The 9332-nt window shown below is 43.5% G+C and overlaps 1 protein-coding gene across 1 annotated transcript in view; it reads right to left on the reverse strand.

Moving 5' to 3' along the window:
* MICAL3 (microtubule associated monooxygenase, calponin and LIM domain containing 3) overlaps positions 1-9332 on the reverse strand; it is a 278656-nt gene extending 269324 nt beyond the window's left edge. Inside the window, exon 1 of the mRNA XM_075069475.1 lies at positions 9075-9332. The gene's annotated coding sequence lies outside the window, so the exon portion shown is untranslated. The remainder of the gene's footprint in view (positions 1-9074) is intronic.

A 9332-nucleotide genomic window follows, 5' to 3' on the forward strand; every position in this document is an offset into this window, starting at 1 on the left:
ATAGTAGAATATTTGAAAGAAGATGGAGTTAGAAGAAAAGCTTGTTTACTCACAGCCGAGGAAAACAAAAAGACCCCGAGTTTCCAGTTCCCTCCCAGACTTTAAAAAAAAAATCCAGGTCTCTGATTGGTCCTCTGGTCAGGTGTTTGGTTCCCCCTTTGTTCACCCTTTACAGGTAAAAGAAAATTAACCCTTACCTATCTACTTATGACAGCCATATCTTTTATTGGACCAACAGATGTTGGTGAGAGACGCTTTCGAGCTACACAGAGCTCTTCTTCAGGTCTAGGAAAGGTACTAAGAGTGTCACAGCTAAATACAAGATGGAACAGACTGTTTAGCATCAGTAGTTCACATATATTCTAAGGGACCATTCAAAGTGAAGTGGCCTGTTTACATGGGACAAAAAGGGAGCTAGTGGTTTACAGATTGTTGTAATAAACCATAAATTCAGTGTCTATATTAAGACCATGATTTTTGGTGCCAAGCAGACTTATGAATTTAAGCTCTCGGGCTTGTCTTTTGAAAGTGTTGTGCAGGTTTCCTTTGAGAATGAGGACTGATTGATCACTCTCTCTCGCTCACCTCTTTATGAAAAGTGTTCACCCACAGGTGATATCATGATTTTGTTTATCATCACTTCCCTGTGAGATTTCATTCCAGAGCATAGAGCTTGTCTGGTTTCACCCACATAGTTGTTATTGGGGCATTTGGTGCACTGGATGAGGTACACCACATTTGTGATAGGTATGTATAGGGCCCACGTATCTTGAAAGGTGTTAATCATTGTAGCAGTGGAGATATGTCTGCTGTTTGTGCATCTGTTGTTCTGGCAGGTTCTGGTGCCACTTTGAGTTGGTGTTTCTTGGTCTGTGCGGAGCTTGCTTCTGATGATCAGCTTGGAGAGGTTGTAGGGCTGTTTGAAGAAGGAGGTTCAGGAAATGCACCACAAACCCAAATTATATACCTGAGATATATCAATGACATTTTCATCTTCTGTACAGATGACAAACCACTTTATAGATTTTCATCACTTCAGCAACCACTATGTGTCCATTAAACTCTCTCTGGCAAGGCCAGTGCAAGGATGTTTTGTGCCCTAGGCGAAACTTCCACCTTGCGCCCCTGCCCTGAGCCCCCTCGCCCTGCAGCAGCTTCCCCCCTTTGCCCCCCTTGTGGCAGCTCCCCACTCCCCACCCTCCATCCTGAGGCACCCCCCCGCTCCAGCTCATCCCTGCTCCATGCACAAGCACCCCGAGCACGCTGTTGCTGCTTCACTTCTTCCACCTCCCAGGCTTGTGGCGCCTAAGCCAATCAGCTTAGGCGCCACAAGTGAAGCAGCTCACCCCTGCCCCGCCTCCTCCCCAAGCACGCATGGCTGCTTCACTTCTCCCACCTCCCAGGCTTGCAGCGCCAATCAGCTTAGTCGCCACAAGCCTGGGAGGCAGGAGAAGTGAAGCTACCATGGTATGCTCAGGGAGGAGGCAGGGCAGGGAGTTCCCCTGCATGCCACCCCCCACACTTGCTGCAGGCGGCCCTCCCCATGCTCTCCTGCCCCAGCTCCCTCTGCCTAAATGCCAGTGGCGACTGGGGCGGCCGAAGAAAATGGTGCCCCCCAAATCCCAGTGCCCCCCAAATCCCAGCACCCTAGGTGACTGCCTAGGTCACCTAAATGGTTGCACCGGCCCTACTCTCTGGAACACTCCCACACCAGCATCAACTTCCTGGACACCAACATCTGCTTCAACAGTGGAATCATATGGACAACTATCTACAGTACAAGAAACCCATGGATCACCACACTTTCCTTAATAGATCCAGTAACCACCCTAAACACATCAAAAAAAATGATGTCTACAGCCAGGCACTCAGATACCACAGAATATGCTCCAAGGAGGAAGTCCAGGATATACACCTTAACACACTCAAAATCGCCTTCACTGAACAAGGACACTTCACCAGAGAAGTAGATCATATCATGGAACAGGCCACCCAAATACCTTGAGAGAGCCTGCATCAATACAGAAATAAAACCCCTCTGACTCCCCCACCACCACCACCACACATACACATACACATACACATACACATACACATACACATACACATACACATACACATACACATACGCCATCCCACCATGGAACCCATATGGGAGATCATCAAACAACTTCAACCCATATTCAATGGGGACCCCATTCTGAAAGAAATCTTCCCAGAACCTCTTTTTTTGGCCTTCATACAATCTGCCAACCTCACCAAGCTGATTATCAGAAGCAAGCTCCTCACAGACCAGGACACACCAACTCAAACCAGTACCAGACCCTGCCAGAAGTACACACGCAAAATCTGCAGACATATCTCCACTGCTACAGTGATCAACACCCACCCCCAAACACGTTTTAAGATCCATGGCTCCTACACATGCCTATTGCTACCACAGATGCTGGAACTAAGGGTGTGGGGGATGCTGCAGCACCCCCTGGCTTGAAGTGTTTCATTATATACAGGGTTTACATATAGGTTCAATGGCTCTCAGCACCCACACTATACAAATTGTTCCAACACCCCTGATCACATATGGTATACCTCACCCAGTGCACTAAATGCCTCAATATTTATGTGGGTGAAACCAAACAAAATCACAGAAGAGCTCTGTGTAGCTTGAAAGCTTGTCTCTCTCACCAACAAAAGTTGGTCCAACAAAAGATATTAGCTCACCCATCTTGTCTTTCTAATATGCTAAATGATTTGATAAGCACAATCTGAACTCCTATGCAATGATGCTTGAGTCTCTCATAAAATGTGAGGCTGAAGGCACCAACTATTTGGCATCCTCATTGATCAAGCATGCTATTCATTACTCAATCATTTTAATAGCTATAATCTTTATAAATTATGCTACAGTATTTAATCCCTTCTTCCATTCTCCCCCTCAAACCACCACCCCCATCCCCCTTACACACTAAAGAAACCACAGATCTGAAACTGATCTGAAAGTATTGGGCTGAAGCAGAGTAGTAAATAAATTGCTAGTAATGCTCTATTAAAAGAACACCACTATCAAGTTATTTGAAATTAATTTAGAGTCAAGGTTTGAAAAAAATCTGCATATCCACTCACTAAAGAAAAGAAGAAAACTTGTCTGGCAAATTTGGGAAGGAAAAAACCAGGCCATCAGTTCCTCTAAAATGTAACTTTTAATTAAAAAAATAAATAAAAGGATGTTCCTAACCCTTCTCACTAGGACAGTAAACTTCCAAATAAACTAATGAAGTGCAATCTTCTTGAGTCTACATGGAGACAGAGCTTGTAGCTTTCCCAAGCAGCTGCAGTCAGCAACAAGATACTCATCAGTTTCACTACTGCTACTCAAGATTGCAGGCAACTGAGAAACTGATAAGAAACATGCCAATTTCACACTACTGTTGCAGAAAGTTATGAGTAGCAACAGAGACTGGAACTAGAACAGTTCACAACAAAAACAATGGCTGGGAGGGGGTGGGGGGAGGCAAAATATTCCTTCCTGTCCAGAATAATGGGGGAGAGGTAGAATAGTCCAGATGGTTTGACTTGATAGTTCATTGCTTTTTATGTCTGATTTGGATACTCTGGTATACTTTTATTATTGCAAGAGCAGCCAAAGCCATGGGATAGGTGCTTTTAACAAATCAAAATATACATACAAGGGGAATGAATCATGTCCAGGTGATGAAGCCACTTCAGTAACAGCAAAAATAGCAACACCACCGCACAAGGAAGTTAGTACATAGAATACATAGATATTAGAAAGCATTGCCCTCTTCTCCCCAATAGAATTAGAAAGACTGGCTTAGAGGCAAAGATTAATGTAACTAAACCATTATGTCTTGGAAAACACTAGGGAGGAAGTAATGAAAGGTCAGTAAATCATCTAGAGTTTTGGACTCTGTCATCTAATAAGATTGTACAAAGTTTGGCATTAGAGCCTGCAAAGACTAAGTGCTTCCCCTACCCCCTTTTTATTTTGGCAACTGCTTTTATCTCTCTCTTTAACTGGACATATGACAGGTTTTAAACCCCTGCTCCTGGTAATAGCCAGCAATGGTCTGGATTCTTAAACAAGCCTGAAACTTTTCTTCAAACTCTTATTTACCCATGGTGGATTTCTCTTTAGGAAAGGGCTCTAGACCTGGTTGAGAGCAGCTAATGAGGCCCTCACTACTTCAACAGTATAGTTAGGATATTAAGATCCCTAGGGCTGGGGAGGGAGTCTGCTTTGCCCATTTATTGGGCTTGACAAGTGACACAACTAGAGGAAAATCTCCACCTGTGTTCCATCCAGGGCTCACTCTAGTTAGAAAGGGAGCTACAAAAAAGACCTAGGAAATAGACAAGGTTGATTTATATTGAGGGGATTAGTTGATCCTGGGAATTTAGCGCCAGTCACACGAAAATATTGTCTAGGTTGTTTTGTATGGAGGTTCAAGTACTGTGGGTATGTTTGCTGTTTCTAATTGATTTGTGGATTCATCAGCAAAGTGTTTTTCATTAAAGCATTGTGTTTAGTCATGTTATGTCTTCCTCCCCTACAAGCCAGGACATCTGCAAAGCATTTTAGATTATAAGCTCTTTATAGGTTGACCAGACAGCAAATATGAAAAATCAGGACAGGGGGTGGGAGGTAATAGGAGCCTATATAAGAAAAAGACCCAAAATTGGGACATCTGGTCACCCTAGCACTTTAGGCCAGAGACCATTTTTTCCTACACATTTATTAAGTGCTCAAACTGCAAGTACTGATCCTGCAAAGAGGTGACTCCCTGTGCTCATGCTGAGCCACCTCACTGACTTCAGTACTGGGTTCTGTGCAGGTGCAGGTCTACTCAGGCAGAGTCCACTGAAGGATTGGAACCACTGTTAGCATTACACAGATATGAATAATCTCTACTATCACTGTCGTAGCTTCCTACTCAGATTTGAACCTTAGCATTCATATACTGAGAAGCTAGCATGAACCCTCTAAGCTTAATTACCAGCTTAGATCTGATATTGCTGCCACCAGCCAAGTTTTTTCCAGGGCTTGGCTCCCTCTCTGGTCTCCCAAAACCTTCTCTGGGGGACCCCAAGACTCAGAAGCCCTGAGTCTTACCACAAAGGGAATAACCCCACCCCCCTTGTCTTCTCTTTACTTCCTCCCCGGCTTCCCCTCCGTGGGTTATCCTGGAAGATGACTGTACTTAAACTCCTTGATGCAAAACAGAGAGGGCAATTACCTCCCCCCCTCCTTTCCCTGAGGCTGCACAGATTCACACCTCTGCTAACTTTAACCAAAGAGAATTTCCCCCCTGTGTTCCTTAGCCTACCCAGAGAAAACTCAAACAGGTCTTAAAAAGAAAGCTTTATATAAAAAGAAAGAAAAATACATAACATGATCTCTGCATCAAGGTGACAATACACAGGGCTATTGCTTAAAAGAAAAAATATGAATAAACAACCTTATTCAAAAAGAAATACAATTTAAACATTCCAGCAACTACACACATGTAAATACAAAACAAAACATATAAAAACCTATTGTTTTGCTACCTTTGTACTTACAACTGGGAAACAGAAGATTAGAAGCTTGAAGATAGAAAGACCCCTCTCATAGCTGAAAGCCAGACAAAAGACAGAGACCCAAACATTCCCTCCCTGAGCTTTGAAAAAATCCTGTTTCCTGATTGGTCCTCTGGTCAGGTGTTTGGTTCCCTTTGTTAACCCTTTACAGGTGAAAGAAACATTAACCCTTAGCTATCTGTTTATGACAATCACAGCGAGACCTAACCACCTACAAAGATTTGAAATTTGTAGAATCCCAAGAAGGGAGAGGAGCTGTTAAGGATGTTTCAAGGGACTGTAGTTAGAAGTAAGGGGATACATATGAGTAAAAAGAACTTTCAGCTGACACAGAAAAATCTCCTCAGGGTGAGGTCTGTTTCTCTGGCATAATCTCTCAAAGGAAGTGGTGGAAGCTCCATTGCTTGACAAATAGACAAAACAGAATATAGTGTAAGGAATCATCTTGCTCTGGTTCCCGTGGGATGGGCAAATGAACGAATAATTCATTTCTGATTTCTATTATTCTACTGTAGTAGACCAATACCCACATGCCAACATTCACACAGACACATCTTTATGCAATTTTCACAGTGAGGGGGTGTATTCTGTCCCTCATTGTGTGGGGAATTTACACATGTGACTCCCATTAGCATTAACAGAAGCTATGTGCATACATTTCCCTTTTATGGCTGGATTGTGTAGATCTGTTGGTATCTGGCTTTCCTGGTGGATTGGAACCTATATGTTTCCAAATAATCTGATCTGTATAGGCTGTGATATTTTCAACTTTTTTTTGTGCAAATGTGTTATTCTACTGTCCTTCAGCTGTGATATCTAAGCATGCTTTGAGAATCTTCTGTCACCCTAAATCCTTTCCAGCAGCACAGCACAACCACAGTCCTAATGAGATTACAGCTACAGATGGCCCACTGCTGCCATCTGGCCAAGGAACAGAACAAATGCCAAATTCAGCTGGAGGGTGAGCAGGAAACCCTTCAGCTCTCATCCAAGTAGACTGCAGCATGATAGGGTTTCCAAGACCATCATAGTGAACTAGCTCTCTTTAGTTTCTTTCCCTTTTTAAATGAAGCAGTGTGTCCTTCTTGCAGAATGCTAGATTCTATTAATTTTACAGGAAAAAAATAAAATTTAAGGTGTTGTTCTACACAACAGTGATCTTTACAGATCCCTAAATTTTATTCACACTGGATGTGTCTTCCCTGACTCCATATACACGTGTATGTGACAATCAGTGTGCTGTTCTGGAGAAGCACAGATCTACTTCCATATAACAGTCTTTCCGCTGGAAAAGGACACAACTTTCGAGTTACTTGTAACCGTACTTGTGGGGTTACTGGCCTAGAGGATGGGGGGAAGTGGTAGACCTCCTATTTCTGGATTTTAGAACGCTTTTCACACAGTCCCTCATGACATTCTCATAAGCAAACTACGGAAATATGGTCTAGATGAAATTACTATCAGGGGTGCAAAATTGGTTGAAAGACTGTACTCTAAGAGTACACCTCTACCCCAATATAACACAACCCGATGTAACACAATTTCGGATATAATGCAGTAAAGCAGTGCTCTGGGGGGGCAGGGCTGCACACTCCGGCGGATCAAAGCAAGTTGGATATAATGCGGTTTCACCTATAACGCGGTAAGATTTTTTGGCTCCCAAGGACAGCATTATATCGAGGTAGAGGCGTAATTACCAATGATTTTCTGTCAAACTGGGAGGGAGTATCTACTGGGACATCACAGGGGTCAGTTCTGGAGTATGCTACTACTCAATATTTTCATTAATTACTTGGATAGTGGAGTGAGGAATATGCTTATCAAATTTGCAGATGACCCTAAACTGGAAGGCGTTACAAGCACTTTGGGGGACAGGATTAGAATTCAAATTAACCTTGACAAATTGGAAAATTGGTCTGAAATCAACAAGATGAAATTCAATAAAAGGGGAAAGTACTTCACTTAGGCCAGGTCTACCCTACAGATCTATATCAGTATAACTATATCACTAAGGGGCATGGGCGGTGGGTATAATAGGCTGGAGAAGACTGTGGGTCCCCAAACAGCCCCTCAAGGCCCCCTTCTTCCTGCCCTTGGCCCCAGCCCAGGCAGGCTGCTCCTCTCTTTTGGGGAGCCTGTATGTATGTAGTGTTGTATGTAAGACGTGGGAGGTAATTGTCCTGCTCTACTCCACACTGGTGAGGCCTCAGCTGGAGCACTGTGTCCAGTTCTGGGAGTCCCATTTTAGGAAAAATGTGGAGAAATTGGACAGAGTCCAGTGGAGAGCACCAGAAATGATAAAATGTTTAGAAAACATTTGACCTATGAGGAGAGGTTTAAAGACAATGGGAATGTTTAGTCCAGGGGTTCTCAAACTGGGGGTGGTGACCCCTCAGGGGGTCATGAGGTTACTACATGGGGGGGGGTCGCCAGCTGTCAGCCTCCACCATCAAACCACACCTTTTCCTCCAACATTTATAATAGTGTTAAATATAAAAAATGTGTTTTTAATTGATAAGGGGGGGTCACACTCAGTCTTGCTGTGTGAAAGGGGTCACCAGTGCAAAAGTTTGAGAACTACTGGTTTAGTCTGAGAAAAGAAGACTAAGATGGGACCTGATAACAGTCTTTAAATATCCTGAGCGCTGGTATAAAGAGGACAGTGATCAATTGTTTCCCATGCCCATTGAAGGTAGGCCAAGAAGTAATTGGCTTAATTTGCAGCAAGGGAGATTTAGATTAGATATTATGAAAATCATTTTAACTATAAGGACAGTTAAGCAATGGAGTAGACTTCCAAGGGAATTCCTGTCACTGGAGGCTTTTAAGAACAGGTTGGATGAACCTGTCCATGATGATCATCCTGTCAGGGACAGTCTAAATTTACTTGTTCTTGGCTCAGCATAGGGGGCTGGATATATGATGACCTCTCGAGGTCTCTTCTAGCCCTACATTCCTATGATTCTATGATCATGCTACTGCACACCAATGGCAATCCTTTCTGCTTTATTCCAGTCAACAGCTGGTGTATTTGTTGCATAAGTTCTTTGATCTCAAGAGACTCAGACAAATACATTCATATAACGGAGGCTGGAAGCAGGACTCCAGGCACTCCAGGTTTTGGATTCTACTGCACTCATTGGCTGGCAGTATAAATGCTGGCACTAATGCACTGCTGTTTGGATCTTGCAGCTCCGAGTGCAAATCCCAGCACTGATCTGCTTGTGTGCACATCTCAGATGTAGGAAGTATGAACCCTGGTACTGGCGTGTGGATCCTGCAGGATTCAGTAGCTAGGAATGTAAACCTGGTAATAATGCCTTGTGGATTTTATGTGAAGCAAATTAAAAGATCTAGGGAACAAAGGAAATTGTTTCCCCCGAAAAAGAAGAAAACCCAGAATCTTGCCATTAATAACAGACAATAAACCCCTTTTTCCTCTGACATTGTAAAATGCAATCTGGATCAATACTCACAGAGTAGAACTGTAACAGATGCTTCCTTCTCACGAATTAAATTCCTCCCTGACAGGTACAGTGCTCACAGTTCAATAGCCTCTCCTCTCCAAATTAAGGCCCTCTCCCCACTCCTCTGCTCAAACTCCGATTCTGCACAGGCTCATCTTTGGAAACTCTGCACAACCCGTTTCATTCTATCGCAGTGGGCACAGGATCGTTAAAAGCATCTGGAGTCTGAGGTGCTCATCTCCTTGTATAAGCCCTTCCCAGAGAATC

The sequence above is a fragment of the Chelonoidis abingdonii genome, chromosome 1, assembly GCF_003597395.2.
Source record: "Chelonoidis abingdonii isolate Lonesome George chromosome 1, CheloAbing_2.0, whole genome shotgun sequence".
NCBI classification, from domain to species: domain Eukaryota; kingdom Metazoa; phylum Chordata; order Testudines; family Testudinidae; genus Chelonoidis; species Chelonoidis abingdonii.